This window comes from Elephas maximus, chromosome 11 (genome assembly GCF_024166365.1).
Source record: "Elephas maximus indicus isolate mEleMax1 chromosome 11, mEleMax1 primary haplotype, whole genome shotgun sequence".
Taxonomy (NCBI): Eukaryota; Metazoa; Chordata; class Mammalia; order Proboscidea; family Elephantidae; genus Elephas; species Elephas maximus.
The window spans coordinates 42331196-42346321 of NC_064829.1; the positions used below are offsets into that span (position 1 = coordinate 42331196).

At 39.8% G+C, this 15126-nt stretch overlaps 1 protein-coding gene across 13 annotated transcripts in view; it reads left to right on the forward strand.

The window, feature by feature from the left end:
* The window catches only part of DTNA (dystrobrevin alpha), a 451514-nt gene that overhangs the window by 173067 nt on the left and 263321 nt on the right, over window positions 1-15126 (forward strand). For all 13 annotated transcript variants that reach the window (XM_049901507.1, XM_049901509.1, XM_049901502.1 and 10 more), the window contains exon 2: window positions 14560-14689. The gene's annotated coding sequence lies outside the window, so the exon portion shown is untranslated. The remainder of the gene's footprint in view (window positions 1-14559; window positions 14690-15126) is intronic.

The window sequence follows — 15126 nt, forward strand, 5'->3', positions numbered from 1 at the left end:
AAACTTTCTCGAGATCCTTTATTAGCTTCCTATGACTGCTGACCTGCCTGAAATTCTATTTCATTTCTCAAAAATTGCAAAATTTATCTCCTTCCCCATGCTTAAAATACATTCCTCAGGTTATGCTTCTGAACAAAGAAATATAAGATGCTCTTCATTAATTAATACGTGCTAATAAAAAAATTTTTTTTTTTTTAATCTACTATTAAATACTCAAAACAGGGATCAAATTAGCCGGTATCTACTGGATACCCCTCTAGCAATTGGAGGTGATCATTCACACATTACTCATTTCTACACATAAAACTCAATATATGTGCTCCAGCCAACAGCAGGTACTGCTGGCCCTGCCTTCCATCAGAGTACACGGTTTTAAAATCTTCCCTTTTCCTGAGGATAGATCTAGATCTCTGTGTCAAATGCAATTCCCTGTTCCATCTTTCTGTTGCTTTTTATCCCATAGTCTAATTCACACTGACAATAAAATAATACGTAGTAGCCAGAGTCTGTTTTGCTGATTTTAGCGAGATTGAAGATGAGTTTTACGTGGATGAAAGTTTTCAATAAACAGAATGAATGAACATTGAGCTGGTTGTTTTGGCAGTCTGTAACCACTAGAGGGCGATAAAGCATCCTCTCGCATATGTTCCTGCTGTCGCCACTTTCATGAGGAGTGGCAACTGAGATGAGTCAAGTGCAAAGTTATTGTGCATGAGATTCAAGGACATGAAATGAGAGAGGCAAATGAAATTATATCTTTGAAGAAATCCAAAATTTGGCAACCTTCAAACCATGCCATCGTGTCTTGTTTGGCCTACCCAGTGTTTTAAAATAAATTTGAGGCAACATTTATACATTTGAAGATTTTATAAAAATGTGGATTTCTACCTGAACTTGAAAATAGGAAGATGTGGCTACACTGGATATTTGCTTTCATGTGGCACAGTCAGAAGGAGCTGCTGTCTTTAAACAGGTCACAGATTGTAAAAAAACAACATGAGGGCAGTGTCTGACCTCCTCTAACTTCACAAGGAGAAGGAGGATCAAGATCAACAGCCCAAGGCTGATTCCTATGAGGTGGCGGTCAGACATGCCTCCTCTCTGTGCCAGCTTTACCAGTTCTGACACTAGCCGTCCCTCCTATGGCACTCTCTACTTCTCTGCTGGGTTTGATAATTCATTGCAATGGCCACACAGAACTCACAGACAATACTCACAAATACGGGGTTTACTAGGGAAGGAACAGTTAACAATTCAGGCTCAGGAACACTCAGGATACAGTTCTTCTATCAAGACAGCCTCTTCACAGACGTGCAGGCCTCACTTGGCCCTAGGCCTCTGCTCACAGGCACTCTTTCATCCTGGGCTGGATAGCCCATCACGCCATCTCCTGCTGCCAGGTCTCTACTGCCACTTCTCACTGCCTTCAGTGTTACAGCTCTCTCTCCCTGTCTCCTGACTCCAGGAGCTTCTCAGTGCAGGGATCTTGGGTCCAAAGTACATGCTGGCTCCTGGCTATTCTTCCTTGGTGGTCATGGGATCTTCTGTCCCACCTCTGGGATGGCTCATTTTGAGCCCAGCAGGCGGGCAAAAACTGACCAGTTGCCTTGGTGGGACACAATTACCCTATCCGCAGAGTCCCGCACAATCACTTGGATGGGAGTTACAAGATCATGGCGAGGAAGGACACACAAAAGCAATCCATAGCACCACACACACTTTTCATTTCAACTCCCTCACTATCACTCATTATTATTTTTCCAGCACTGAGACCAAGTCTAATTTACTACTTATCATCAGGCTTGCATCATTGTTTTCTTAGTGTTAAGAACTGTTTCTCTGCACTCAACTCTGTATCAAGTAGTGAAAAGAAAAATAAACCAAACGAATCACTTATAATTTCGAGGAACATGAGAGAGGGTATGTTTCTTTGAAGCAGTGGGAAATGTTCATAAGGTTAAAATATGCAAGCACAGTGTGCCTAGGTCTCTTTACTGTCAGCCATGTATCTCACCCATTTACATTAAATGATGGCCCTACGAGCCTTGGAGTTTTCCAGTGTTCGTTGAGAGTTTCTGCCAAATACTAACTTGTTAAGACTGAAACACATGTTAATTAGTAAGTGCTAATCTACAAAAAAAAAAAAAAAAATTTTTTTTTTAATCTACTAGTTAATACTTGCACACACACCTCATCCTTTATTGAGGCAAATGCCCTCTTTTCTCCCTTTCCCCTTAGAGCCCATTTCCATTAATTCAGCTTTCCCCACCAAGTGCTAAAATCTGGAGGGCTGAGATGAGGCCAAGAGTAAGTGTTCCAGAAAAAACATTTTTCAAGTGTTTGTTCTAGGCCTTAGGCAGCAGGGATCCCTGCAACTCCTTGTGATCTAGCCTCCTGATAATAGTGTAACGCCTTGGTAATAAACACCTCTCGCGCATGGGTGTCCGAGTCCCTGGGTGGCACAAATGATTAAGTGCTTAACTGCTAGCCAAAAGGTTGGTGGTTCAAACCTACCTAGAGGGGCCTCAGAGGACAGGCCTGGCGATCTGCTATCCAAAGGTCACAGCCTTGAAAACCCTACCAAGCGGTTCTACTTTGCACACGTGGGGTCGCCGTGAGTCAGAATTGACTTGACACCAACTAACGACTGTAACACATGGCTGTGTCAGGTTGCTGATCAGAGATTGGGAGATCTGGGGTCTCAATCAAAATACCACCTCTCCCTTGTGACCACTAACTATTGTTCTTGTTGTTGTTAGTTGCCATTGAGTCAGCTGTGACGCAGGGGGAGCTCATGTACAACAGAATGAAATGTTGCCCAGTCCTGTACCATCGTCATGATCAGAGTATCTTTGAGTCCATTGTTCTGACTATTGTGTCAATCCATCTCATGGAAGGTTTTCCCACATTTTCACTGACCACCTTACCAAACATGTCCTTCACTAGCGATTCCCCTCTTTCCTGATGATATGTCTGTAACTACCAGGAAATATCTCTTGTGACTAACTGTACAAGGACTTGCAACATGAGCATATGAGAAGCAAAATTTCGATCTTTGTAATCAACATAAAAAAAACAACAAAAAAAAACTTGTTTCTGTCGAGTTAATTCCGACTCACAGCAACCCTATAGGACAGAGTAGAACTGCCCCACAGGGTTTCCAAGCAGTGGCTGGTGGATTCAAACTGCTGACCTTTTGATTAGCAGCCAGGCTTTTAACTGCTGTGCCACCAGGGCTCCTGTACTCAACATAGTGGGGGGAAACATATCTTCATGCAGCTTGTGCTCACGGAGGAATTATAGAACTGAAGTTTGGATTTGTGTAGGATAAACAGATTCCAGCAAACAGCTGATTTTCTGACTTACACCATTGCTTTTTGACCTCAAAAAGAAGTGATAATGTAAATATAAGTAAACATAGCTAGTATCTGTTGAATTTACCGTGTGTCCAGTACCGTGCTAAGTGATCTCCTTTAATCCCTAAAACAATTTTGTGAGGTAGGACTCGTTATTCTAATTGTAGAGCTGTGGAGATTTACCTGTGGCTCTGTTCAACCTCAGAGCCTTCACTCAACCTTCTCCCTTCTAGGGCAATGGCTCTCAAAGTACAGTCCCCATGACACTCTCAGGAGGTCCTTGAGGTCAAAACTATTTTAATATAATTCCAATACATTATTTGCCTTTTTCACTGTACTGGCGTTTGCACTGATGGCACAAAAGTAATGGCATGTAAAACTGCTGGAGTTTTATTACAAATCAAGGCCCACCCAAAAATAACCCAGTGCCATCGAGTCAGTTCTGACTCATAGCGACCCTATAGGACAGAGTAGAACTGCCCCATAGAGTTTCCAAGGAGCGCCTGGTGGATTCAAACCGCCAACCTCTTGGTTAGCAGTCGTAGCACTGAACCACCATGCTACCAGGGTTTCCCAAATCAAGGCAGTGGCACCAAATTGTACTGGTAGTCATTATATTATTCACTGATATGCACTTTCAGTAAAAAAACAGCCCCTACCATTTCATTAAATCATTAACATTTAGTACATATTTTTTTAATATTTTGTGTAAAGAAATGAAAAGTATGCATAAAGCACTTTTGAAACATATTGAAGAATGCTGGTTGTCTCCAAGTTTGATTGCTTGGGGTACGAGCTGAAATAGCTACTTCTTTCACGGAGCGACATTTTTACTTGAAAGAACAATTGGCAGACAAACCATGGTTATTCTGACTTGAGTATTTGGCAAACATTTTCTTGAAAATAAACCAACTGAGCTTGTCACTTCAGAGAAAACAGCTGACAGTATTCTTTGACAACCATAAAATTCAAATTTTTGAGTAAAAGTCCAAATTTTGGAAAGCTTTGCATCTACCAATGTGATATTGACAGCTTTCTAATACCTAAAAGACTTTTATGATGAGATTGATGGTGATATTGTGTTGTTCTTAGGTGCTGTCAAGTAGGTTCTGACTCATAGTGACTCTGTGTACAGCAGAACAAAACACTACCCAGTCCTGCACCATCCTCACAACTGTTGTCCTTCTTGAGCCCATTGTTTCAGCCACCGTGCCAATCCACCTGGTTGAGAGTCTTCCTCTTTTTCTCTGACCCTCTACTTTACCAAGCATGATGTCCTTCTCCAGGGACTGGTCCCTCCTGGTAACATGTCCAAAGTATGTGAGAAGTAGTCTTGGCATCCTTGCCCCTGAAAGGCATTCTGGTTATACTTCTTCCAAGACAGATTTTTTCATTCTTGTGGCAAACCAAAAAAAAAAACAAACCCAGTGTCGTCGAGTCGATTCCGACTCATAGCGACCCTATAGGACAGAGTAGAACTGCCCCGTAGAGTTTCCAAGGAGCGCCTGGCGGATTTGAACCGCTGACCCTTTGGTTAGCAGTCATAGCACTTAACCACTACGCCACCAGGCAGTCCATGCTATATTCAGTAGTCTCCCCTAACACCACAATTCAACAGTGTCATTTCTTCTTCAGTCTTCCTTATTCATCGTCCAGCTTTCACATGCATGTGAGGTGATCAAAAACACCATGGCTTGGGTCAGGCACACCTTAATCTTCAAGGAGACGTCTTTGCTTTTTAACACTTTAGAAAGATCTTTTGCTGCAGATTTGCCCAATGCAATGCATCCTTTGGTTCTTAACTGCTGCTTCCATGTTTGTGGATCCGAGTAAAATGAAATTCTTGACTACTTCAGTCTTTTTCCCATTTATCATGATGTTGTTTATTGGTCCAGTTCTGAGGGTTTTTGTTTTCTTTTTGTTGAGTTGTAATCCATAGTGAAGGCTGTGGTCTTTGATCTTCATCAGCAAGTGCTTCAAGTCCTCTTCATTTCCAGCAAGCAAGGCTGTGATAAGTCTTCCTCCAATTCTGATGCCGCATTCTTCATAAAGTCCAGCTTCTCGGATTATTTGCTCAGCATACAGCTTGAATAGGTATGGTGAAAGGATATAGCCCTCACGCACACCTTTCCTAACTTTAAACCATGCGGTATCCCCTTGTTCTGTGCGAACAACTGCCTCTTGATCTATGTACAGATTCCTCATGAGCATAATTAAGTGTTCTGGATGGTGATATTAGAAAATATCATTTTTTTTATTGAAAATGAAATGTGTCAACGCTTGGAAGATCTACCTAACTCAGTGAACCAGCATTTCCCAAAAGACCAGTTTATGATGCTGTAAAATCATACATGGATAAAAAATCCATTCAAAGTATAAGACAGACCAATGGATTTTACTGTAACAGAGTATATAATGTCATTGGTACAGTTTCAGGTTCCACCTTGCAGTTCACGTGACCATGCTTATCTGAAAGGCTATAAAAATACTCCTGCCTTTACCAATGACATTTCTGTTTAAGTCTAGATTTTCCTCATATGCTTCAATCAAAACAAGAAATTGCAATGGGAAGCAGATATGAAAACCCAGCTATCTTCTATTAAGCCAAATATTAAAGATATTTCAAAAAATGTAAAACCATGGCATGCTTATCGCTAATGTTCTTGTTTTGGAAAATATTGCTGTTTTTAGTAACAATATTTATATTAACATTTAATTGACTTGTTATTACTAAAATGAACTTATAAATAAAATTTTTTAATTTCTAAGATTTAATTTTTAATATGGTAGATATTGACAGATACAACACAAACATAGCTCTTTGGGGTCTTCAGATCAAGAAGTTTAAGAAATATATAGGGTAGTGTAAGTATCCTTTTTTTTAAAACCCAATGTGGCCTGGCAATTTAATGATACCTAATGAAGCCCTGGTGACATAGTGGTTAAGAACTGGCCTGCAGTTTTGCAGTTCGAATTCTTCAGCTGCTCCTTGGAAACCCTGGCAGGCAGTTCTGCTCTGTCCTAAAGGGCCGCTATGAGTCAATGGCAATGCGTTTCGTTTTTTGGTTTTAATTAAATGATATCTCTTTTATTGTCTTTTTTTTTAAGGCATACCTCCAGTCTGAGTCAGATGAAAACAGTAAGTCAAGCTCTCATTAGCTTTCAGGTGGCTACTGAGGCAGACAGTATAGGCAAGGCCACCCACTGAGGTAGAAAGGCACCACTGAAGGGTCAGGGCCTTAATGTTTCTTCCCCAAATTAGATGCTTCTGTCTCACTTTATGGAACTGTGTGATGCAGTGGTTAATAGGTTGGCTACCAACCAAAATGTCGGCAGTTCAAATCCACTAGCTGCTCCTTGGAAGTCCTATGGGGGCAGTTCTACTCTGAGGCAATGGATTCGGTTTGGGTTTTGATCTCTTTATAAATTTCCAGAACAAGCATTTCTGTGTCTAAGAAAACACCCACACATTTTTTATATAAATATTTGTTCTGGGGAAACAAGATATACATTGCAAAAAAAAAAAAAAAATAGATTTGACTCTAAATATCTGGTTGCTATGCCAAACAATTTGTCACCGAAACTCTATCCAAATAACTGCTACATTTGCATGTATGTTGTTTTATAAGAGCACATTTATGGTTGGGTTTTGTGCATATTAAGAGAAAAATAATGTAAAAAATAATATGTGGAATTCTTTGTGTTTAGTACACATTTAATTTAGGAAGTAGATGTGTTGTGGGAAGTATGGCACTCTGCATGTGAACATTTGCACCTCTACCTATCCACCCCTTTTTTAATGTTGAGTGGTGCAGATGGTTAAGTACTGGACTATTAGCTGAAAGGTTGGCAGTTCGAAACCACCTAGAGGTACATCAGAAGACAGGCCTGGTGATTTGCTCCAGAAAGGTCACAGCCTTGAGAACTCTATGGAGCAATTCTACTCTGCACCAGTAGGATATCCATGAGTTGGAATTGACTTGTTGACAACTAACAACAACAGCAACAATGTAAAGGTCATATGAAATATACATTTTTTTCTATATTCAGTTTCATGAGTTACTTCTTTCTTTGCTTACTTCCTCCCCCCGCCCCTTCTTCCCTCCATTCCTTTCTTCTTTCTTGTTTGGCCTTTACATCATGGTAAAATCAAACAGATGCAGTCATACCAAATCACATTGTATCATTAATCTCTTTTAAGTGTGCAGTGGGCTTTTCTACCAATAAATGAACATAAAATATGAGCAAGATACAGATGGTCATATATTACTAGGGAGATTTCACATGCATGTGGCTAGTTAAAAATTTGTATCTTCAAAAATTAATTAAACTAATCTTTGATATATTTGACTTAACCTTCAAAATTCATTCAAATTCTCTTTTGATCAAGCTGGCAGGCATAACCAGATACATGAGACAAAAAGCTGAGCTTGAATAAACATTTTTTTCTTGATCATCAAAAATATGTTAATCTTTCTATATTGCTTTGAAATGGCTTCAACATGGAGAGTTTAAAGGTCTGGTGAAGTCATCACTACGAGCTGGTATTGTACTATGTTTTAGTTGTACGTCGTCCTACTTAAAATCATAAAAAGAGATTTCCATCTAAGAAATCTATCTCGGAATACATTAAGTTTAATGGTTGTTTCTGTAAGCAAATGAGACTGTCTTCGTTGGTTTCATAATTCTACTTTTTAAAAAGATACAAAGTGAGATAATCACTCTCTTTAAATTGAGAAAATGGCTTCAATTTTCTGACATTTTGGGATTCTTGGGCTTTGTACAGTAGATTTAAAAAAATGTATTGTGTTTTAGGTGAAAGTTTACAGTGGAAATTAGTTTTTCATTCAAAAACTTTATACACTAATTGTTTTGTGACATTGGTTGCAATCCCCAAAATGTGTCAACACTCTTCCCCTTACCCTTTCTACCCTGGGTTCTCTGTGTCCATTTATCCAGTTTTCCTGCCTTCTAGTCTTTGCTTTTGGGCAGGAGTTGCCCATCTGGTCTCGTATACTTGATCATCAGACTAAGAAGTACATTTCTCATGTGTACTATTGTTTTATAGGCTCATCTAATCTTTGGCTGAAAGGTAGACTTCAGGAATGGCTTCAGTTATGAGTTAGTAAGGTGTCTGCGGGCCATAGTCTCAGCGGTTCCTCCAGTCTCTGTCAGACCAGTAAGTCTGGTCTTTTTTTGTGAATTTGAATTTGTTCTATACTTTTTCCCATTCTGCCAGTTGTGATTCCTGTCAGAACAGTGGGTGATGGTAGCCGGGCACCATCTAGCTCTTCTGGGCTTAGGCTGATGGAGGCTGTGGTTCATATGGTCTGTTAGTCCTTTGGACTTGTATTTTCCTTGTGTCTTTGTTTCCATTCTCCTCTGCTCCGAACGTGATAGGGCCAATACATGTATGTGTCTTAGATGGCCTCTGGCAAGCTTTTAAAACCCCAGATGCTACCCACCAAAGTAGGATGTAGAACATATTCTTTATAAACTATGTAAGGCCAGTTGACCTAGATGTCCACAGAGACCATGATCCACTGTTTTGATGTGTCTGGGAAGCTTCTATGACTTTGTCTTGGTCAGGCTGTGGTGACTTTTCCTATATTGTGTGTTGTCTTTCCCTTCACCAACGTTATTACTTGTCTAATATCTAGTTAGTGATTTTTCCTCCCCACCCCTCTCCTCCCTTGTAACCATCAAAATTTGTTTTTTTCTGTGTGTCAACCTTTTTTTGTTTTTTTATAATTGTGGTCTCATATAGTATGTGTCCTTTTATGATTGACTTATTTCACTCAGCATAATGCCCTCCAGATTCATCTTTGTTGTGAGATGTTTCTCAGATTCATCATCGTTCTTTACTGTTGCCTAGTATTCCCTTGTGTGTATGTACCATAATTTGTTCAGTAGATTTTTTTATAGCACAATAAGCTCTACTATAAAAATAAAATGATGACTCGCTGTCTTACCCAGAAATGTATTGTAACTGTGTTCTGTGCAAATGTGTCTATGAAGTGCATGAACAAAATAAGCATTCAGTGTCCTTTAATTAGGGAGTTGAATAAAAACAACCTCATAGCCAATAAAGAGAAGAAATACTTATGCTGAATACGTATGTGTCACTGATAATAGGACACAAAAAGCAAAAAAAAAAAGCTTGAAACAAAACATACATAGCTTATAATCTCTCAGCTTCGTTAAGATTTTAATAGAGAGATTATAAATTATGTTCAGTATATATAAAATATCGTATATATACAATGTATATAATTATGTATATAATTGGAAGTGCATGTATAAATTCTTCAGAGGAATTACATCTTGGGGTGGAATGTGGGTAATATTAATTTTCTCCATAATTTATTTTCCACATTTCCTAAAAAGAATGTTACTTGGTTAAATAAATAAATAACCCAAAAACCTGAAAAACTGTGTAAGTGGCCAGCCAACTCTTGATCCATTTTTAAATTAGACTTGCTCTTGTTTTCCTAAAAGTACTAGCATTCAAGCTAATTCTAGAATATTTCTTATTTTAAAAAAGAAAAAGATGATGGGCACATAACTGAGTTCTACTGATTCAGGTCCTCTGCTGAGGTTGACCAGTGTGGTACAAGTCATCAAACCTCTCTGGAAAAATGTCCTCATAAAATGTACATATTATCCGAATAAGCAACTACCTTAAAGTAAAATGCAACAGAAAGAAACACAAAGGCAGCCGCTCCGAAAAAAAATGCTTGTACAAGAAACAGAGCTGAGAAATCCTTTATCTACCTTCTTCCTTTTCAGCACCTTTAAAACTGTTGAGTGACTACCCAACTGAACAAATGTTGACAGGCAAGTTGCCATATTTTTTCTTAAGAGTCCCTGGGTGTCGGCAGGCCCCTGGCTTTATGATATAACAACTTCCACATTCACTTTTGTATGTGTACATCCTTTTGACAGATATTTTGTCCAAATGTTGCTCTTCTCTCTGCTTTATCTCACTTTAACCTAAGTGATAAAGTATGATTTTTTTTTTTTTATCCCTGACTACTGATGAAATATCAACAGTAAAACCGGAGGCATAGTGGTTAAGAGCTACGGCTGCTAACCAAAAGGTCGGCAGTTCAAGTCTACCAGGCGCTCCTTGGAAACTCTACGGGACAGTTCTACTCTGTCCTGTAGGGTCGCTATGAGTCGGAATTGACTCAACGGCAACGGGTTTGGTTTTTTTTAATCTCATACTTGCTCAAACATCCTCTTGCTGTCTTGTTATGTGTTAGAGGGTGTAAATATTAAAGTAGGTAAATGAGAAGGGAAGCACGGCAGAGGCTCTACATTTTCACAAGGTACACGGATTCTTAAAGGAGTTGTGAGGTACAGCCCATGTTTCTGCAGTCATTGGGCTATGATTTGGTGGAAAGAAATTTCAGATGCAGAACCCTCTCTGAAATTCGTTCAATTCCTGTGTTCATTTGTATAAAGACTTAAAAACTTCTCAGAAATGAGATGGCCACACGGCGGAGGCACAGATACAGCTAGTCTCAACAGCACCTCACTTGGTGTCCAGAATACCTGGTGGGAGCCTCCATCAGACCGTGTGATGCTGTCCTTCTCTTCCATCATGTCACCTCATTGGAGCTAAATTCTCACTGTGCCACAGACCCTTATCCTAGGATCTTCAAGTAGCAATCTATACCCTTAATAGGAAATGTGTACAGACATCCAAGACCTTCCTGGTTCTCAGGCTAAATAAACTGTGTCAACAGGAACAAATTCTTGGAAGGGAGAAGGCACCCGAGTGTCCCTGAGCACTAATGCTGTCTCCAGCTTTAAAGTGCTCAAAAAGGTCCATTTCCCAGCAGTTGCCTCCCTGACTCTGACCTAATATCCTTTTACCTGGGGACAATTCTGAGTTTAGTCTAGTCCAAGGGCCATGATCCCCAATCCATTTTACTGTAGTTTACCAAGCCACGTTGACATTCTTGGGCCAATAAGTAATAATTTAATGAGATTTTTTAGATATATTCATATTACAACTCTTTGTAGGAACCGCATGAGTAAACCCTGAGTTTCACATTGGCCAGTTGTTCCACCATCAGTCATTTATTCTAACAAACACTTAGTAGGGATCACGAGTCCTCATGAAAGATGATGTGCTAAGTATGATGAAGAAATAAATAAGATAGTCCCTGCCCTCACGTTGCACATATTCTTGTGAAAGGATGAGAAAATTGGTGGTAATTTTACTTGGTAATATATACTATAATAAAGGAACTCAAAGGGTGGTATAGAAATACCAAGGGCTGGGTGGGATTCAGAGGGGGTTAAAGAATAGAGCTGAGAGGTAGGGGAATGTCTTAGTTACCTAGTGCTGCTATAACAGAAATACTGCAAGTGGGTGGCTTTAACAAACAGAAAATTTATTTTCTTACAGTTTAGAAGGCGAAAAGTCTGAATTCAGGGTGCCGGCTCTAAAGGAAGGCTTTCTCTCTGGTTAGCTCAGAGGAAGGTCCTCGTCTCTTTGAGCTTCTGCTCCTGGGCCGTCTTCACATGGCTTGGTGTCTCTCTTCCCCCATCTCTGCTTGCTGGTTTGCTGTGTAATCTCTTTTATATCTGAAAAGAGATTGACTCAAGACACACCCTACACTAATCCTGCTTCATTAACATAACAAAGACAACCCATTCCCAAATGGGATTATAACCACAGGCATAGAGGTTGGGATTTACAACAAACATTTTAGAGGAACACAGTTTAATCCATAACAGGGAAGGAAGTCAAGGAACACTTTTCAATGTACTGTATAGAGCTGGAGGAAGCTTCAGAAGAGGGATTGAGCTTACTTTGTGCAGCTTTGAATTGGGCAGTTCCAGAGGTCTGGATGGGACTTGTGGTAAAATTATAGAATAGTGTTAGGACTGAGAGGGACTTAAATAGTCTAGGCCATGGTTTCTCTACCTTGACACTGTGGACATATTGGACTGGATAATTACTTTTGTGGGACGTTACCCTGTGCCCTGTAGGATGTTCAGCAGTATCTCTAGCCTCTACCTGCTAGATGCCAGTTGCACCTATCCCTCCCTCCATGTTTTCCACATAATCTGTTTATAGTGGCCACTTATTCCATCTTTGTGTAATGAACACATGTGTTTTACCAATTCCCACCACCACAAATGATCACAAAGCCTCTCTGTTAAAACTGATACCATTAGTGAGAAGGCCACTACCGTTTTCTGGTGGCCTATTCCATTTTTGTGTGCTCTAGTTTGAGGGGGGAGGGATTCTCTTACTAAGCAAAATTCCCCCCAACTTATTAAATAAAAGTCCCTCCTGCAACTTCCCCCCGACCTATATGCCTAATATACCAAAATCAAACCCATTGCTGTCAAGTCAATTTTGACTCATAGCTACCCTAGGACAGAGTAGAACTGCTGCATAGGGTTTCCAAGGAGTACCTGGTAGACTCCAACTGCCAACCCTTTGGTTAGCAGCCGTGGCTCTTAACCACTATGCCACCAGGCTTTCAATGCCTAATACACAGCACGCAAAATGAACAAAATCCTCCTCTCTCTTGCAGTGCTCCATGGTAAGACATTGACTCCTAAATCCAACCCAGACCCTGACTGGAAACTTTTCAGGGAGCTACGTGAAAACAGTATATTTAACTCTACGAGGCTAAATTTTAATATGTAGTCATACATTAGCCGACCTAGAATTTAAGTTAGCTGACCTAGAATTTAAAGAGAGAAAAGTATTATTTTGTATTCTCATCCAATTTGCATGTGAGAATTTTGTTCTGCAAGTGTATAATAGGCTGTGGCAAGAGTAGAGAGTAGGACTGATGGCTTTAATTCCCTGGCAGTTTGGGAGGCTGCCACCCTCAGGCTCAGGAGTAGAAGGAATTGTGGATATTCAGTGCCTCATAAAGTTATCCTCTAGGGCAGCTGTGGGAGACATAAGCCAGCAGGGATAGGGATGGTGCTGCCTCCAGATTAGACAACTGCTTTTGATCATGGCTTTTGAGATTCAGGCTCAGATAGGTGCCCCTTTTGGTGGAGAAGGAATAGCAAAAATTAATGCAGGCTTATAATTAGGGTATTATCCAAGTTGCAACTTTTTTTGGAGCCAGAGATCCCATTTAAGGTATACAACCTGGGCCACCTCGTGGGGTAGTCTCCCTCCTAGTCTGGGGGTGACCCAGGGACCTAGATAGAAACAAACATGCCAAGAATCCTTCCTAAGATTGCCAAGTAGAGGAGCAACAAGCAGGGGCAATGTCTTGAGAAGTCACCAGAATAATACCAATGAATTTCATGAGTAACTCTGTCTTGCTAGATATAACTGGATGTACATTTATCTGTGTGTGGTCACATAATCATTTTATTATAAACCTATTGCTATCAAGTCAGTTCTAACTCATAACAACCCTATAGAACAGAGTAGAACTGCCCCATAGGGTTTCCAAGGAGCGGTTGGTAGATTTGAACTGCTGATCTTTTGCTCAGCAGCCCAGCTCTTAACCACTGTGCCACCACAGCTCCTTATATGTATATGGATAGCCTTATATGAAAGTATGCTCAAGCTTAAATTATTAGAATAAATGTTGATCTAAGGACTCTGACCTCCACGGTAATTTCTTTGGCTTTAGTAAGAATAAGGAAACCCTGGTGGCATAGTGGTTAAGAGCTACAGCTGCTTACCAAAAGGTCAGCAGTTCGAATCCATTAGGCGCTCCTTGGAACCCTATGGGACAGCTCTGCCCTGTCCTATAGGGTTGCTATGAGTCACAACCAACTCTACGGCAATAAGTTTGATTTTTGGTTTTTGTTATGGTGGCATAATATTCCAGAAAATTACCTACTTGGAAGACACAGAAGATTCCATGTTTTCCCATTTCTGGGTTTTTAATCAGGGAAAAACAGAGAAGTATGTCAGGAGGCCAGGGTTCCAGGCCGCTCTCTGTTACTAACAAGCTGCTTAATCTTAATGACTTTGCCCCTCTGGGCCTCACAGTTCTCATCTGTGAAATATTTATTCTAAATATTTCTTATAGTAAATAAAAACCAAGGATCTGAGTTGAGTATTAAGTCATTCCTAGTCTATGTGAGTATTTGCAAAATACCATATGCTCTAGATCTGCCAACTCTGACTTCCTGTTTCTGTACTAAGCGTGTAGGCATGAACTGCTTTGCTAAACAGAAGTGTATTTTCTCATTGCAGATTAATAGGATTTACCAGTCCCTGGATGAAGTGCTTGGGAAGTCCTTAAATGCTGTATTCAGCTGCCATTTCAAAGAAGAGAAAATAGATGGTTCTGGAAAGTTCATGCTGTTTCTCCATTGAATTTTAGGTGAGTGTGTTTGACAAAAAGAATTTAAGTGAGCATTAAACTCTTCCTCCTTTAAGTGCTTCTCTCCTTTGTATGAAAAAAAAAAATGGGATTAAACATTATCAATGCCTTCCAGTTTTGTACTTTTAGTGAGGTGCCAGATGGTGACAATTTTAGTTTCTATTCCTTTGGTTTTTTTTTTTTATTATTATTATTATCAGAAACCATCTGAACTATGAAGTGTGAGGTATAGAGATGGCCCTGACATCTCTTCCCAGTTTCTATAAAGCAAATGCCATAATACTTTGTTCTATCCTAAAGGCCATCTGTTTTTTTTTTTTTTAATATATCAAATGTATTTAATACCAGAGTAATAAGACATAATGAGGCGAAACCGTGTTTTAACAGCGTAAACTAAAGGGAACTCTGATGGTAGTAATGGTAGTTTAAGTTAACAA